The sequence below is a fragment of the Pygocentrus nattereri genome, chromosome 7 (genome assembly GCF_015220715.1).
Source record: "Pygocentrus nattereri isolate fPygNat1 chromosome 7, fPygNat1.pri, whole genome shotgun sequence".
NCBI classification, from domain to species: domain Eukaryota; kingdom Metazoa; phylum Chordata; class Actinopteri; order Characiformes; family Serrasalmidae; genus Pygocentrus; species Pygocentrus nattereri.
Genome location: NC_051217.1, coordinates 9,387,877 through 9,406,706, shown reverse-complemented (window position 1 = coordinate 9,406,706; position 18,830 = coordinate 9,387,877). Strand labels below are relative to the sequence as shown.

General features: G+C 39.5%; 2 long non-coding RNA genes across 2 annotated transcripts in view; both read right to left on the bottom strand.

Moving 5' to 3' along the window:
* Window positions 1–18,830, bottom strand: part of LOC108442927 — a 212,316-nt gene that overhangs the window by 153,581 nt on the left and 39,905 nt on the right. The gene's annotated exons all lie outside the window — the stretch shown is intronic.
* LOC108443000 lies at window positions 8,115–17,882 on the bottom strand. Its single transcript, XR_001859099.1, has 3 exons — window positions 17,781–17,882; window positions 10,877–10,965; window positions 8,115–8,312 (listed from the first exon to the last, which is right to left on the bottom strand). It is a non-coding gene; the product is annotated as an uncharacterized LOC108443000 (long non-coding RNA).

Below are 18,830 nucleotides of genomic sequence, written 5' to 3'. Positions count from 1 at the left end.
TTTGGGGACAGACCCTTCCTGTTCCAACATGACTGTGCACCAGTGAAAAAAGCAAGGTCCATAAAGACACGGATGAGCGAGTTTGTGCTGAAGAACTTAACTGGCCTGCACAGATTCCTGACCTCAACCCGATAGAACACCTTTGATATGAATTTGGGATGAGACTGCGAGTCAGGCCTTCTCATCCAACATCAGTGTCTGACCTCACAAATGCGCTTCTGGAAGAATGGTCAAAAATTCCCATAAACGCACTTCTTAACCTTGTGGAAAGTCTTCCCAGAAGAGCTGAAGCTGTTGTAGCTGCAAAGGGTGGGCTGACATCATATAAACCCTATGGATTAAGAATGGGATGTCACTCATCTTCATATGTGTGTGAAGGCAGACAAGCAAATACTTTTAGCAATACAGTGCATCAACATTGTGTGATTTTACTATAAATAACATTGACTTTGCCCACAATTCACAGTGATGCTACACTCCAAATTAATCCACCTACTTAACTCCTCAATCTCACTTGGAGGTTTGGTACATGAAAGATCCATGATTGCTAAAGTGCTAAAATTTATACTAATTATCAATATATATTGCAGATATTCCCATCTGCATCTGAGTGTGTGCGTGTTTGTGTCAGTCGGTTGGCACAAGTTTGGAAGCAGACGCTCCTAGAGGAGCTAAAACTCATCTGAGTGCTGATTTGGCACAACACCTCCAGACTGATTCAGCCTATTACTCAGAGGGTGTTAATTACAAGGAGCACGACTTTGTGTGTGTGCGTACGTTTCATAAGCTGTGAACACAGTAAATAGGGAGTGAAATAAGGCTCCCCATCCGTACACACTGCTCCACCCCCATAAGCAATAAAGGATCCTATTGTATAGATCACAGCCCCACTATGAATCACGTGACCATTTCCAACTATGACACACTGGCACAGTTTTAGGAAACGAGTAGTGCTGGGCATGGTGATGAGTCAACATGACAACACTTTCTATCATGGTATATGAAGATATTTAATCATTTAATTTAGCATAAAGCGGCACGGTGGCGTGGTGGGTAGTGCTGTCACCTCACAGCAAGGAGGGCCTGGGTTCGATTCCCCGGCCGTGCGACCAGGGTCCTCTCTGTGTGGAGTTTGCATGTTCTCCCCGTGTCTGTGTGGGTTTCCTCCGGGTTCTCCGGTTTCCTTCCACAGTCCAAAGACATGCAGTCAGGCCAATTGGACATGCTAAATTGCCCCTAGGTGTGAGTGTGTGAGTGACTGTCTGTGTCTGTCTGTCTGCCCTGCGATGGACTGTCGACCTGTCCAGGGTGTATCCTGCCTTCTGCCCGAAGACTGCTGGGATAGGCTCCAGCACCCCCCCGCAACCCTGACAGAGAAGCGGCTTAGAAAATGGATGGATGGATGGAATTTAGCATAAACTAAATTAATGAACTCACACTACCTGATGCATCCTACAAAACCTGATATAGCTTGTTTTGGCTGGGCATTCTCTTAACATGACTCAATGGAATTTCACACTGCATTACATACATTAACCAGACAAAGATTTACATGCGTTCAAAGTATTTTATGTTTGTATGTATTTTATGTATATAAACCATACAATCATAATTTGAGAGGTGGCTAGCAACGAGTTGCACTTACTTACAGGTACTTAATTTTGATGAATTTATATTTCACTGAGTATTTTCATTTCAACTCAAGCTTGTGAGTGAAGTAATCAAATTTTTAATTTTTACTTTTTTTGGACCTGGTACTTTTGTACTTCCAAGTTGTTTTTGAGAAGATATTTTTACTTTTGAGTTACTTTTTCACTGAAGTTACATTATTACGCTATTCTGTACACTCTGTAAATAACACAGTCCATTATTGAGTTTTGTTATCCATCAATTTCACTGAAATTAAAAATCAACACTGTTGTGACATGAAATCCAGTACTACATGAAAATGACCAACATACTGCAGTAGTTATGTTCTAATGCGTTCAGCAAAAAGAACTAGATTTGTAAAAAAGTAAAATAAATAAACCATCTACAATACTGTGCAAAATACCACCCTTGATTTACTTCATTTCCATTCCATTCAAACCAGCCACTAATCATAAATAACAATCTTTAGCATTAATAAAAAAAAACAAAAAAAAAAAAAACATTTAATAGAAAATAACAGAAGCCTCAACAACACACATAATATATACAATAATCAATGTTTCAGTATTTAGTGTTTCTACCCTTTGCTTTTACTACAGCTTCCACTCTATTTGAAAGATTTGCTTTCAGGTTATTAAAGAAATCTATAGAGAAAATTTACCCACCTCCAAAGTTTAGTCTTAGAAGTTGGTTGCATTTTCTACCTCTTAGAAAGTTTTGGTGGTCTACCGGACCTTGCATGGTTGTTAGAAGCCTGATTTGATCTACATTCTTAAGCAAAAATAGTTTTGTTTCACTGCCACTTATTTACCTTTTACTTCTACCCTTTTTATGCAAGTGGATTATATAATACCTAAACTCCTCAGAAACAGCTCTTGGAAAAAAAAAAAAAAAAAAAAAAAAATCAATAACTTGTACTCAATGGTCAGTTTGATTGGAAATCACATAAATGAATGTCTCTGATTACATACTATAGAGTTTGAGAGAAAGTGTACAGTATCCTGCCTCTCCATCCATCCACTCACCCCTTTATTCTTTTCTAACTCCGGTCAACTGTTAGAAACATACGTGTGTGGGAGTCCAGTGCTAAAACCGTTCTTTTTCTGTCAGTACAAAACAAAATATTTTTTGTTAACCAAAGGGACTGAAGCGACTTGGCAATTCATTTGATAGAGCAATCAGTAATGCTTGCAATCGTGCCAAATAACTCACAACAAATGATCATGAACAAACACACACTCCCACTCCCACACACACTCACACACAAGCACCCCGTCTTGGGATGGCACTGCTTGAAGTCCATTTTAGAGTCTATACGAGAGGCTCCATCTCGGGCCTGTGGAGGAGGACAAGTTTATGAAACACTGCGATCTTTAATCAGCTTTCATTTAGCAACCATCACCATGAATACAGATGTGGGCCTTTGTTTTTCATGGCTGCTGAGTCATATCAATCTTAGTTAAAGCATATTATCATGAAGATGTCACACTGACATATAAACACGTCATTCTCCCTGGGCAGGAAGAAAATGCAAGCTGGAAATTAGGACTCCAGGAGAAAATAACTGTCAATCAAGCGTGTGCTGAACATCTTATTTCATGCCACATTGTCATTTATAAGCACTGCCAGGTTAAGGAATGGCATCACTTAAAACACTGTAATAAAGAGTTTATCCATAAATAGGAGTGTACTTATTTGTCATTAAACCATTTTTTGTGAGGTGCTGAAAACTTAGACAGGAGCCAAAACAACATTTGGTGACAAGATAAAAGGCCCATTGTTCCACAGAGCATGCAGAATAACGTAACCTTTCACGATTGTTTAAGCTGCACTGCAGCATTCTGGCACATTCACAGCTGAAGCCCCTCAATATAAAGGCCAAATTCAGTTCCATCTGATACGTCCGAGCTGCGAGGAGTGCCTCAGTGTGCTTGCCTGTACACTGCCAGTATCTGAAGCACAACAGAGGAAAAGTATCACAAAGCTGAGAAGGGATTGTTAAGTAAACAAGCAAACAAACAAACAAAAAGAAAGCTGCTGAAGAAAAGGAGTGTGTAAACAAAGAGAGCAGAGAAAGCAGGCCGAGTAGAGAATGAAGTAGCTGTATGGATTAGTCAGAGTGGAAGACAGAGCCATCAGATGACAATCAATAACACCGGATGAGGGAATATGAGAGGGAGAGAGAGAGACCAAGAGAGAGAGAGAGAGACTTAAACTTAGAAAAGAATTAATGTTGGCCCATAGCCTGGCATCCAGTAGGAGGTCAATACCAGCCCAGGCCATAGCTCACTACTGGCCTGCTCAAACTGACAAGCAGCCTGCTCTTCATTTCTGTTTGACAAACACTCCCAGAGGAGGCCCAATGATTTCTGAGAACTGAGAAATACATGTCTATAATATGTAACTCAACCTAAAACAAAATCACCATGGTATCTAGGTAGATATAGCCAAGGTAGATCTCGGTAGGAGCTGTGGGCAAATTACAACTATTAATTATTAATAATAATGTCTAATAAGTAGGGCACCAGTCCAACAGGACAAAATAGTCTCAGAATGATGAGTACTTAATAGATAACCCTACAGAGACTGTTAATAAGAACAGAAACAGGAATACTTTTCTCCTTATCTTAAGAAAATATGATCACTCAAATTTGGTGGCGTTCTTTCTTAGATGTCATAAATTCTGTTTTTTTTATTAAACATTTACAAAGTTTAATAATAAAGCAATTGGTAAGAAGGGCATATAAAGTTATATGTGGACACAAAAAAGAGCACTGTACAAAGTATAAATAACAAACTCAACAAGGTAGAACGAAAAATTTAAGAGATACAGGTAAAGTTAAATAGACAGAACTAGGGGTGGGAATCTTTAGGCATGTCACGATTCGATTACGATTCAGAAGGCTGCGATGCGGTTATAAAACGATTATTGATGCATCTTGAGGTATCTTTTTTTCTATACAGGATTTCTTTTTTCTCACCGTGTCAGGGCTCGGTAGTTTTAAAGCAAAGTATTTGTAATGATCCATAATGCATTTACTTACAACATCTTTTATTAATAAAACAAATGGAAGTGATCTAGAAGCCTCTCATTCACTGCTCTTGTTTGAGATGCTGGTGCCACTAATCTGCAATAAAATGCACACTTAGGGTGACATAAGATCCTGTGATAGTCAATGTCCACGCAGCACGTTACAGCCGTCCTACCCGTTTAATTCAGTGACTTTATAACTTCGGTTTTGGTCTCATTGTAGAGAGTCAGGGATCATTGTGCCAGTAAAATATCTTCGAGACTGGACGCTGAATCTCGGCTCCATAGTGTGCAACATAGCGTGAAAGCCATGGTTCTCAATGACTGAGAAGACTGAGGGTCACATAGCAGCGAAGTCTCACTTACCCAGTAGCTACAAAAAGGCAAAGAGATTTAAGACGAACATTTTGAGACGAATGGACTTATTTGTGTTTATGAGCAGCACAGTTGGTTTCCTGGAACGTTAAATTTGCAACAGGACACTGTCAAACACTAAAAAGTTGTGAAGATGAAGTCACTTCTCTTTCGAATTTCCCCATTCCACCTTAAATGTGCTTAAGTGGTACCTCATTCATTTTATGGCTTTTGGTCTGTCACTCTACTTGAAAGTTTAGATAAGTCAGACCCCCTTTTACAATCCTTTTTAGAGGCCTTGACCCTTGGGAAGGCTTCAGTGACCACCTTGTCCTTCAGGACCATAAGGCTTGTAAAAAAAAGTTGAATTAGTCACCATCATGGTACCAGAGATGGCAGGATTGAGAGGTTGTAGAGGCTCTAAAGCTGAAATACAGATTTGATTAGGCCTTCAGGAGTTGGACAGAAGGTCTGTCAACATACTTAGGAACTGACAGCAGAATCAACTAATAAAATTTTTAATTATAATGCGTGAGACCAATTTTGTGATGAAGAAAAGTAACTCTAGGCAATCTAGAAGTAGAATCTAGAAGCCTAACCAGGTTTCAGTCAGTTGGTAGAAATGGCAAATTGCAGGGCTTCTTATTGAAACGCTCACTGTAGAAGCACAACAAACAATATCAAAACTGTTTATGTATTTACATAATGTACTGTCTGTTAAAGCCTCAAATAAACAAATACGGAATGCTCAAAAAGCAACTTAACCTATTAGAAATCCAATAGGGGAATAGCTGAAAATAGCATTAGCAATTATTAGTGTATGTATGCATGTATGTTTTTTCTTGTTATTATAAGAAAAAGAGGATAATAAAATCCATTGTTTTTTTAAGAAGTGACTGAAGTGAGATGAACAAACTGCAAAATTTACAAGAGAAAAATAGAGAAAGTGTGCAGTATATGTCTGCACTCCCACAGGATTCCTGTGGGAGCCACCTCGGTATCTTGCAGCACAGGACTAATGTTCAGCATTGTGTACAGGAGTGGGCAGCTAACCAGCCCACTGCAGGCGGGAGCAGGAGGAGATGCATGAAGAGAAATCCTGCAAATGAATTAATAACCTAAATAAAGTAAAATGATCACTATATAATATAAACAGTATAAAAGAAAAACAGTAAAACAACTGAAATGAATAAAGTCATTAAGTCATTAAATCTATAGAGTTGCAAAGCAACTGATAATGAGAAAAGGCCAAATTGTTCTGGTTGAGGGCAGGAGTGGAACACATGATTCAGACTGTCTAAAGGGGGCAGGCGGGGGTGTGTTGAAACATCACTGGCTCTGCTGTGGAAATCGTCAGGAGCACCAAGTTCCTCGATGTCCACATCACAGATAACCTCACCTGGTCCCTGAACACCAACTCCATAGCCTAGAGAGCCCAGCAGCGCCTCTACTTCCTGCGGAGACTGAAGAAGTCTCATCTCCCCCCTCCCATCCTCACCATGTTCAACAGGGGGACTGTGGAGAGCCTCCTGAGCAGCTGCATCATCGCTTGGTTTGGGAATTGCATCGCCTCAGACCGCAAGACCCTACAGCATATAGTGAGGACAGCTGAGAAGATTATCAGGGTCTCTCTCCCCTCCATCATGAACATCTACACCACACTTTGTATCCAGAAAGCCACTAACATTGTGGACGACCCCATCCATCCCTCACACAGACTTTTTTCACTGCTGCCGTCTGGCAGAAGGTACCGGAGCATCCGTGCCATCACTACCAGGCTCTGCAACAGCTTTATTCCTCAAGCAATCAGGTTTTTAAACTGACAAAGACTGAGCTAACCCCCCAACCCCCCACACACAACTCTTCGATGCTCTACTTGCACTGTCTGGAACATTGCTGCTACACTGTGTTTTCACTGTTTTACTCTGGTTTTTTCTACCTCAGTAACTGCTGTGTTTATGTCTGTCATCTGACTGCGTGACTCACAGATCACAGCATGTTAATATCTCTGCACCTTATTCCACTACCTCATGTCCAGAATGAGTGCTATGTCGGTGCCGCACTGTCCTGTCCATTTACTGTGTCTAATGTCTGTTTAATTTATCGCATTTATTGTTTCTAGTTTAATTTTTTCTTTGCACACGATGTCTGCACGTTCGCACTTTGTACTTTTTCTTCCTCATTGCACTGTGTTGTTCCTGGGGGAACGTAATTTCACTCCACTGTGTACTTGTACATAGATGGAATGACCATAAAAGCCTCTTGACCTCTTGACCTTGAAAGCTTGTGGGAGTGGGTGGGAGTGGAACTGAAAAAACAATCCCGTTCGGACCTCTAGTACAGTCCAAAGTAATGAATTGTAAAAATATATTGCAATGTCATACTGTAATTCTTTGCATATCTTTAAAAATCACAATAAGTAGTGCAGCTGATGCATCATGACCACATGCATCCGCATGCAACCTCACCTCATCACATCCTATTCATTACAATGAGTTCCTGCTAGTAAGACTGAGTGAGAAAACCGTCCAACGTGTGGGCGACAGATGCATTCTGAAAACGAAAAAAACATAAGTTGCTCTTTTCATGTCAGAGATTGTTTACTGTCCCAGATATGTTCAAAATGGTTCCTTAATTTCCATAAACGATCACCAGCAGGAAGTAGACAGATCTGGTGCAGCAGAATGCAGTGAGAAAATGTGCAAGTGGATGTACAGCTTTAGAATATAGCTGTATATTCAAGTGACTCCCAACCCTAGAAACCACCTATAAAACATCTTTACAATCTTCAAAAAACATATTACTTAATTACTATTCTAATTCGTGAGTCTGATCTCTCCTTTTTTCAAATGCCAATGAGTAATTTCTCCCTCGTAAATGCCCGACAGCCCAAAACACAACACAGAGGAGGTTTCCTTCTCATGTAATGTAACAGTATCTGACAGTCACATCCAGCATTCACTTCAGAGTCCTGTGAAGGACGTTTTGGTGGGACAGCCTCCAGACTTTATGGTAGCCTAACTACATTAGCATCACTGTTAGGTGAGTGAGTTAGTCATAAAGAGATATTTGGGTCATTTACAGGCTTGTCAGCAGGATGCAGGGCTACACAGTGGCCTCTAGTCACCCACGCAATAGCTAGCAGATCAATGGATCAGAGAGGCGCAGCATGGCTGTCAAGCGTGAAACAGAGCTGTGCCATGCACATGATCGGGAGCAGCAGGGCTGCATGCGTCTGAGGTCACACGAGTTCAACATCCTGAGGGACCAAATGGTCCTGCAGCACACGAGAGAGAGAGAGAGAGAGAGAGAGAGAGAGAGAGAGAGAGAGAGAAAGATGTAATTTAGTGTTCACTTTTATTATATACTAATATAATTTTATTATATACTAATATTATTCCCTATAAATATAGAACTCTGAATAACTGCATTTCCATTGCCATATCTCAGGTTACAGAGGTGAGCAGTAACTAGGTTTCTTCAGCTTCAGTACATTTGATGGATGTACAAATTCTGATGGATTTGTACTTTCCTGACTGTTTTCAAATACTAAAGATTTTATTTCTACTCAAGAATAGCTGTGAGGTAAGAAATATTTATATTTTTTCAGTTATTTTAGTCATTTAGTAGTTTTAACATTTAGCTCCCAATTCCTAAATTGTGTATTTCATTATGTTGGTGACAGTATCTATACTGCTCTATGACTTGTCACACTTACCTGTTGAGATTAATTTTATTTTAGACCAAAAGGAGCCCAAAAGAGCAGAATAGCGCCTAAAGATCTTCACTTCCATTGTTGACAGATGCTGGATGTATTAAGATTACTCAAAACAACGGTTTGGCTAAATATCTAATTAACCAAGTTTTCCCACTTACACCAAAAATGTTTAGTTAAGACATGTTGGGTATCCAGTTCTGCCCCTTCAATATTCCAAACCTGCTGGTTGCTGTATCAGTCTGACTTTGATTTGGTCCTTGGTGTTTTCTCCAGTGTTTCTCAACAGGGTTTCCAAGTGTGCCTTATTAGCTCTTCCGATTTTTAAATTTTGTCTCCCTTTGTTGATGACTGACTGATGAATCTGCCCGTGTTTTCTCAGGCTGCCTCTTATGATCTTCACCTCTTGAAATTCATCCTTTTTTGCATATAAAATTTTAAATAACAAACATAGCACTACTTTTGTTTATTAATTAATGAGGAGGTAGATGAAGAGGCATTCGGGACCTAAAAGACTCTTCACTGTGAGCTGAGCTAATTGATGCCATCACTAAACCAGACTTTCATTAAGGTCACGCCAACTTGTCAATGTAGTGTAGAGCACAATATGACTTACTGTAACTATGAAAATTAAGAGAAAGCTTCATCAATAAACACCGTTCATTGCTGCATCTACAAACGCAAGGTAAAACTGTACTAGAAATCATGTGCTAACAGCATCCAGTGCTGCCAACTTCTCTGGACTGGACCTCATCTGAAATGGACTGATGCACAGTGGAATCGTGTGCTGTGGTTTAACGGGTCAAACTTTGAGACGGTTCATGGAAATAATGGACGCTACGATGAAAAGGACCATCCAAATTGTTACAAAGCATTAATTTAAAAAATCTGTTATGATATTTTGGGGGGTGGGTGGTATTGGTGAGTAATTTGCATGGGTGGGATGTATTGGAATACAAGCCTTGGGAATATGTATTCAGAATACAAAAATCTAGTACCTGCATTCAGTCTAAGTTACATTTTAAACATTTTTTTAAATTTTAAAATATGTATCCTCTATACATTAACAGAATATTTACATGAAGAAAACTGCCAACATGCAACAGCTAGGAAGAGTAAGAATTAAGCATTTAAAAATCCATCCATCTGCCTTACTAACATGTATTCTAAATGTATACTGAAAGTTTTACTTTTTGATGTACTTTAATGAAATACACTACTGAATACACTTAGGACAGTGCATTCAGTGCTCAGCTGTCACTACTTTTTCAAAGTATTTTGTCCAACCCTGGTGACTTGCACATTTGTGAAGGCGACGAATGATGAAGGCGTTTTGCAAGAATATATTGCTGCAGCCATTTTTGTAGTTTTTTGTTTTTTAACAGTTTGAAGATGCCTGTTGCCCTAACATATAAACAAGTCTTTCTTCTGCTGCCTTTAGAGCATTATGTTTTCATAAATTTCAATGAATTCACTTACAACTATCTTTTATTTACATTTACTTGCCCATTTTACATTATGCTTGTTGTGGCATAATGCAATTGTGAAATTTAAGACTGGAAATGGACTGCAGTCAGCTTAACTAACTGCAATCATCTCAAATAATTGAGACTGGGCGATTATGAAATGTTCATTGACTGACCAAGTAGTTAATTTAACACAGTTCTAAACAGAATTTACTGATCACTGCTTTCTGTTTTTATTAGCATTTCATAGACTTTCCAAATTGTTTGACATTGGGTTTACATAAGCAACGTTGATTAAGACATGGTTGTGGTTTAAGTGGGTTGAGTGATGTTTTGGGGATACCTTTATGGAAAGCATCTGGGTGACTACTGACTGTCACACCACGCTAACTTTGTAGTTCAGTTAAAACTATTAAAACTAAGTGAAGCAAAATTTAGACACCAACTGGCTGATCAACTGGGTTAAGTGGAAACTTTTCTACATCTTTTCATCACCAAAAAGTACTTCTACTGAAATTGTTATTCTAAAGGTAATGTATTAATAGCTGTTCATCCCATCTCTGCCATTATGTTACATGTCAATAAAGCATCAGAGACGCACAGAGACACACATATAGAGAGAAAGAGAGAGAGAGATGAAAGCACATGCAGTGTACTCACAGTGGCGACCGCTGCTGGCCTGGTTAAGGTACACAGCAGGCTTCCGGGAAGGATAGGGTACAGTTAGCTGCCCATGTCTAGCCTCAGTGCTCCGTATGAGGACAAACAGGGACACAGGGGGTTAGCAGGACAGGGCCAGGGGAAAAGAGGAAGAACATGTCTGTCAGAGCACCTCTGAATGACTGACGCATGGACCCTAAAGACATACGCCACTCTACGTATAAGACCACGCTCCAGATATACACACTGTAGCAGGAGCGCGGCTGATATCATTACGCTCACCAATATGTGTGCTTCAGTCAGGGATGCAAAAATACATCAATCTGAATGTGATGATTCAACTGAATTAAAAAAATGTAATTAAAATATTATTGAGGCATTTTGTACTGCAAAAAATGTCTGCTGCATCTTCTATAATACTGTGTAAATGTCAGAGACCAACCTTCCTTTAATTAATTTCCACTCAAAATGTCAATTAAGTCATTCAGCATTTCTGCCCTCAAGAAAAAAGCAGAAAGCTTATTCAAAAGAAATTACACCAACACCTAAAAAACTACAAACAGTATGATAGCATTTTTTTTGTATTTGCCATGTCCATCCTTTACTTTTATTACAGCTTCCATTCCTTTCTTCAGGAAACTTGCCTTCATTTGTTTAAAAAAAAAACAAAAAAAAAAACGCAAGGATATTTTTCCACACCTCCAAAGTTGTCTTGTTAGTTGCATTTTCGTCTTCTTACCATAAAAGTAATCCCAAATACATTCAACTATGTTGAGGTCTGGACTCTGGGGTGGTCAGCCCATTGTTCTAAGAACACCAGCAGCTTTTGTTTGGTTCACAAATTTTCTTTTTTGTCTGTTTTCTTTTCTAAGGGCTTCTAAACAGCTACACATCCTCTCAGACTCAGTGTTGAGTTGTCTTCTAACAGTGGAAGGATGGACAGAAACACCTGTGGATTTCTTCAGCTCTGAAAGAAGAGTGAAGCTTGATTCTTCTCCTCTCATAAAGGGTTATGTACTGTTCATCCGATGGCAACACAGATGGTGGGAATATTTTTTTTTTTTTAATTCTGGTTTGGGACACTTCTGTGGTCTTTTACCACAGCGTAAGTAGTACCTTTCCTCACATCCGCATTTTTTTAAAAATACTAATTGAATTAAATTGGACCATGGTGAAATTTGAAATCTTGATTCACAGTTACATTTCCTAAATAATCATAATCTGGTCAAATCATTGCAAAGTTAATGATTTACACATCTAGTGCTGGTGTGTCTATGTGTGGGTGAGTAATACACACCCACACACATAACCGCAGCTACATTAGGAGCCCAGGGCTTGTGTGCCACCAGAAGTTTTCCCAAAACAAACAGAGATGAAAAGCTAACAAACAGCACAGTGGGACGAGTTGGCCCCGTATGAGTTTATTCATGGCGCAGCAAGGATCAATCACTTAACTCTGCACTCAGAATGTACACCGCCTTCCACACGCTCTCCTGGCATCAAAGATTGCATGAACTCCTCCGCCATCACATCGCATCATCCAGGGGAATATGGCAGCACGAGCCGCCCGAGGACTCCTTCAAAAACAGAGTATCGCTGTAAATAAAGTCGCTTTAGAATTCATTAACTCTCCGCAGGGCTCAAAGGCTCCTGATTCAGGCGAAAAAGCCTTCTCTCCACATTGATTGCCATGCTGCTGGCTGGGGTTTGGAGCTTGCTGGTGTAGATTTTCCTGAGTGCAATATTCTCTCCTTCTTCTCCTCCTCCTGCGTCTGGCCAGCCCCAGGCTCTTTCCACCAACTGCTCATCCAATTGAAACCTCAATATGTAACTGCTCCCAATTAGCTCCTTCATGAGCCCAGGCCTTCACTGCACTGCCTGCTCCATTAGAGTCCTGAGTCGCATCCAAAACAGTGCATCCACACTGTTCAAAGCCCATAAATCAGCAGGGGTAGTGCAAAAGAGGACATTAAGGTTAGGGGTGGCTGGTTGTAGTAATGAATAAAAGAGGAAACTGCCATATTGTTGTTCTATTAAATTAGCCTGCATCTGGCTTTATACCTGCAGGCCAGTTTACAAGGTCATCATGAGTCAGCATCATATCAGCTCACATTAACTGCCATCAAAGATGGGCATGGATACTTGCGTGTGTACGTACATGGAAGCGTTAACATCACATAAATGTATGTCTCTCCCTCTGTCTCTCTGATACAGAGCAATTTGTTTCAGAAACGAGATGCAATTGGAGTATTGATCAGTGTGACTTGCTCACCCTGGTTTTAAAGTGGGCCAGCCAGGGAGATCACAGTGCATTCTGCAGTGATGGAAAATGGGACATAGCCACCCAAAAGAAAGGCAGGGGAGAGGCCCCCAGGGTGACCATACACACTAAAGGAGAAAAGAGAAAAGTATGCAATGCTGTGCTTAAGCATGAAGAAAGATGACATCAAATCAGCCATATCCAACAAAAACAATCGCAAACTAAATTTGAGCTGTAACTAATGAAACCTCAGTAATTATTTTCACTTTTGCTGAAGATTAGCTATGAATATCTTTTGGACCTTTTAGTAAGGTAAAATTATTCAAGGCAAAGAAAGCCATTATAAAATATCTTTTCAAAAACACCACAGTTATTGAAACTATTGGATTTACTGCTTTTTGCATCCTCTTATTGTCAAGATGCTGAATGTGGTGGAAAAACAAATAAAAAGGGACCTTTTCTACATAGAACATCTCTCTAAGTTGCCACTTGGCTCCTAAACCCAAAGGGGTTTGGGGTTTTGTCAATGGTCTTTGGGTCTGAGGAGGAATCACTGGAAAGGCTTGATTCTGGGATTAGTAAACACGTTTTGGGTTATTGGTTAAAAGGACAATCTAACCATGACCTAGAGAGGCAAAAAGCTTTTGAACCAAAATTTCCTAATATTGGACTGAGTTCATGAGGCCATGTAGTCTTAAACAAGATACCCATGGCCTTGCCAACATCTACCAGCATATACTTCAGAGTGGGCAACATGCTCTTTTCTAAATGACCCTGACTCATTTTACAACAAACCTTCTGAGGGTTGTTACCAAAAAAAGCTATAATTTTGTCCCTTATGTCTGTTTCACAGTCAGCCCTCTTACCTTCTGGATATCCTGAAACTTCCTAATTTTGCTTGGATACAAAAATACTTCTGTATGTTCACAAAGTTCCAACTGTTTTTTGCTGTGATTGTACAGATGACATTTTCAGGTCTGAAGCAGTGTTTTGTAGCCACCGCCTGATTCACAAATACCAACAACCTTTTGTCTCAGCTGATTTGCGCATTCTCTGATCTTTTCCGTGCTGATAGATCAGTTCTCTGTCATCTCAAATTTATATCACAGTGAAATAGGAATTCATGGATAAGCACTTTCCTTCCTATAGACGCAAAAAAGGGCATTCCATCAATTGGGTTTTATTCTGGTGTATTTTAATTGTTTCAGTAGTGACTTGTTCTTTCTTTGAATAATTTTCTCTCATTGGAATATTAGATTTCCTGCATATGTTCCATGCATATACATGCTCAAACCTAACCAGAATAACCTAAAGCACTATGTAACATTTTGGGATTTGGAGACCTCTCTGGGGGGAATAAGTAATTGCAAACAAAGCACAGAGGAACATTTTGTATCTCTGCTTTGAACCGCCACGAGCAGATAATTGCCAGTGAGCTGAAGAGACCTCAGTCAAAACTAGGTGCAGGACATTTCTTCTGAGGATATAAGTGAACTATGTACTACTGTCATCATATCTTCATCAGTATAATGTTGATTTTGCATTTGAGACCTGAGCATCAAGCTTGTTTTTGAGTCTGTGCGTGATATTAAAACAAAGATGTACGACGTAATCCAGCAAAATCCATCCCAACACCTCTGATTATTAAATTATTACTTCAGGCTTTTACATGTTAATATGTTTTTTCTCCAACACAGTAATGCTGCTACTTTCAGTTTCCAAAAACAACAAAAACAAAAAAACCTTAGTCTAGTGCTGCCTTAAAACTGAAGGCATATATAAGATTAGGAGTCTTCCCCAATATGGGGAAATATTGGGAAAAAAAATCAAGCTGATAGACATTTTTTCACAGCCATTTTTACCAACTGTGTCCATGATTTTATACAATTCTCAGATATTTCATAGTATTTGCCAGTTAGAGCTAATCAATGGAAAGCACAGGTAGAAAATGAACCGCAATACTCTAATCCAGGCAGCAGCTCAGTCACAAATGACTACAGGCCTTACACAATATGTTCCAAGATTATCAAATGTTACGTCACAGACCACCAACAGGGCACACATCAGGCAACGTTAATAATCACCTATCTGTGAAACAACATATGGGACCTCCATGAGGAAGCTGCAAGCAAATTATAAATCCCTTTTCTGCTATCAAAATAAGAACCTCACACACACACTTATTGTAGCATCTCAGTGTAGGCAGATATCTCTTGCTGCTCCTTATAGCAACCCACACCTCCCTGGAGACAAGAAGAAAATAAAACAGAGCGCACATTTCAAACCGCCTTTGTGGAGTTAAAACGTCTGAATTTCACGGCATGTCATGATATCTGCTGCAGCACAGATCACTCTCAAAGAGGCACCTCTGCTCCTCGCTCCTCCTTCTCTCTCTCTCCCTTGCTCTCTCCTAAAGTGCTATTTTCTTTTGCTCATCTCCATCAGGAGACATTGCCGGAGGGACTCAGGGCAACAGCTAGCGCTGCAGTCATTTAGAATAGCAGCCACTTTTAGCAGCTCGGATTATCGGAATGTGCTCTTTCCCGATAAGTGGATTAATATAATATTTCTCCATTTTGACTGTGCGGGGTTGAGACACATCACGGAAACCGCGACTTATGAAGTTAGGCGCGTGGCGTCTGGATTAGGGATGAGTGAGAGTGCTACTGTATTTCAGTCTAGGGAGGGAGAGCAGGCTGTGCACTCTGCAGTCCTTTAATTAGCCCTGAGAGAATAAAAACCACCCCACCACCCCCAGCACACAACCACTGAGCTCTGCCTCCATACACTGCCAATGAACACGCGATCAGAACTGCTGATTGGTAGGGGACATCAATCAGAGGGCTAGCACTGATTTAAGCACTAGCCAAGAACAGAGATCTCCTGTCCAGTTACTATGTGTATAGCCAGAGCCAGTCAAACTGACTATTAGGCACAAGTTATTTATTCATTTCTGGGATTAGATATAAGGTCCACCTGTACAAGGAAAGGGAGTGCCAAAGGAAAGTTTCCAAAATTTTAGTGCAAAAAATGATTAAAAGAGAGAGAAAACTGGACTCCCAGTCCTGGCAGACCACCAAAACTGTCACCATCAGGTAAACAGTACTTAAAAGTTTTCATCTTTGAGAGAGAGGAGCAAATCAAGCAGCACTCTTACTTCAGATCTGAAACAATCCACAGGTGTTTCTGTTTAACCTTTGACTCTGAGAAGACAACACTGAGTCTGAAAGGATGTGTAGCTGTCAAGAAGCCTCTACGGAGAAAAGGAGAAAAATTTGCAAACAAGTTCCAAACTTTGCTGCCCAAGCTCCACCTCCTGTTCTGCAGCAAGGCCACTAGACTACACCTTACATTCCAGCGGCCAAGCTGTGGAGCAGGGGCAGTGATAGGGAGACGGAGCAACGAGAGTTCTCTCGGTGGTGTTCAGGATTCAGGACTTCCCACCAGCTCTCGTGGCTATCATCAGGGCCTGGGGGACAGGTGCATGGCACAGGCAGGTTTGTACTCAATAAGTACTGCACTGCAAAAACTATCTTGGCAAGTAAACACATCATAAATCTAGTCAATTTCTAATCTCTAATCTCAATCTCTAATATCTTAACTGTTCCTCTTTATGATATATAATTTATTATAACTATACATATTTTGTTAGAATTTGTTACAGTATAATATATTTTTTATTATAAGATTAATCAACGTATCTCAATTTTTTTGTTGTTTTATGTGACTTTAATCTAGAGAAACTATCCTACTTTATTGGTCGATAATATGCTTGTTTAAAAGACATAAGACAGATAAACAAGCACAATTACATGTCAATAGAATTTTGCATTTTCAGATAAAATGACTTTAAACAAGCCCCAAAAAAAAAGTCTAGAAATCAGTCAAACCACCTTGAGAATGATACATATCAGATATACTAATATTTATAATAATAATATATACTAACTAGGTTTAAGACAATTTCACTTGCCAACATAACATGCCAACATTTTCTGCATTATGGGATCATTAACTTATTTTTGTGAACTTGAATATTGTGATAAATTGATATCTGATTGTGTGATATACCACCACCCCCAGCCCCCAGCACTAGCATAGAACATATGCCCTAAAACAGGGGTGTCAAACTGAATCAGTAAAAGGGCCATATTAAAAAAATAAATAAATACATCTGAGGACCAAAAAAAAAAAAAGTTTTATTTCTTTTTTTAATTAATGTTGCGCTATAACCCAAACTGACTATTGTTCATTCAAAATACCAAAAGACTTCAACTGTAAAAACAACAAAAATGTAAAAAATTTTAATGTCCCCAGGAGCTCAGTTTTTTTTTTTTTTTTTTACCTATTTGCTTGAACTGGACACCTGGCATCCTTTCTTTACTGCAAGTTCTTTAAGACTTGGGCTCAATTTCTGAGCTGCTGAGCTTAAACTGCAGCTGAAATGCATTTTGATGATATGACTGGTGTGGATTTGGACAGAACTGTGTAGAACTGAGGTGTAACTGCTGTAGCATATACTGTTGTTGGGGTAGAACACTCAGACCACATTGTGTTGCAGTGCATGTTGGGGACTGCAGTGCAGCACATTGTTAAACAGGGTAATATTAATTAATTAATTAATTATTTAAAAAATGTAAATACTTCTGCGGGCTGGATAGGATTGGTGGCGGGCCTGATCTGGCCTTGTGTTTGACACATAGGCCATGAAACATATCCTCTGCATTCAGCATGGCCTTCATCTTATTATTCCTAAAGGTAAACAAAGACAGCAAGAGCAGCTACTGGTTATCTGGCCATCATTGTTGCTGGACAGCTATGAAGCAAAAATGAAGCAAAAGCAGAAGCACACAGCATCAACTGAAAATACTGCTGAATAAAGCAGTTACATAACAAAAATAACACGTTTCTGCAGAGACATTGTGAATGCAAGGACACAGCAGACACAAGACTGTAGCGTTGCCTTGAAATGCATTAGAATGGGTTAAACACTAGGGATGGCAGAGCAAAAAGCCAAGGAACTGTAAGTAAACGTGGTGTACATAAAATTACATGTGACACACACACAAACACACAACTCTCTCAGCTAGGGGTACGTGCCTGGTCTTTGGACTTTACAATGCCTGAAAGGGTCAGCAGGACAGCAGCACACAGGAATGGATACATCGATCTACAGCAGGACAGGATGATAGATTTCCCCTGGGATATATAGGAAATACACATTTAATTTGGTAACAGAGGATTAGTTGGAACAGCAATTAAACTAGTTTATTGCTATTAAACTAGTACTACCTACTAGAAATGTTCATATGTTTCCTAATTACTTTGCTGCTTAATTAGAATCCTTTATTGATCCCAGCGGGAAACTGCAGTTGTTATAGTTGCAACAATTCATATAAAAAGAAAACACTTAATGAATTTAAAACAAAAGATAGAGAAATTTGCAATATATACACAAGATTTAAGTTCTTATGAATACAGTAAAGTGGCAGTGACTAATATTAATAAATATTAAACATCTAGTATAAGGCAGTTCAAATTATTGTACCTCTGAGTTATTGCACACAATTATTATTATTATTACACATATGAACAGTACAGTTTGGTATTGAGTTTTGCACAAATGAGCCACACTTTGTGCGGAGTTACAGAGTTTGACGGCCACAGATAAGAATGACTTCCTGTGGCACTCTG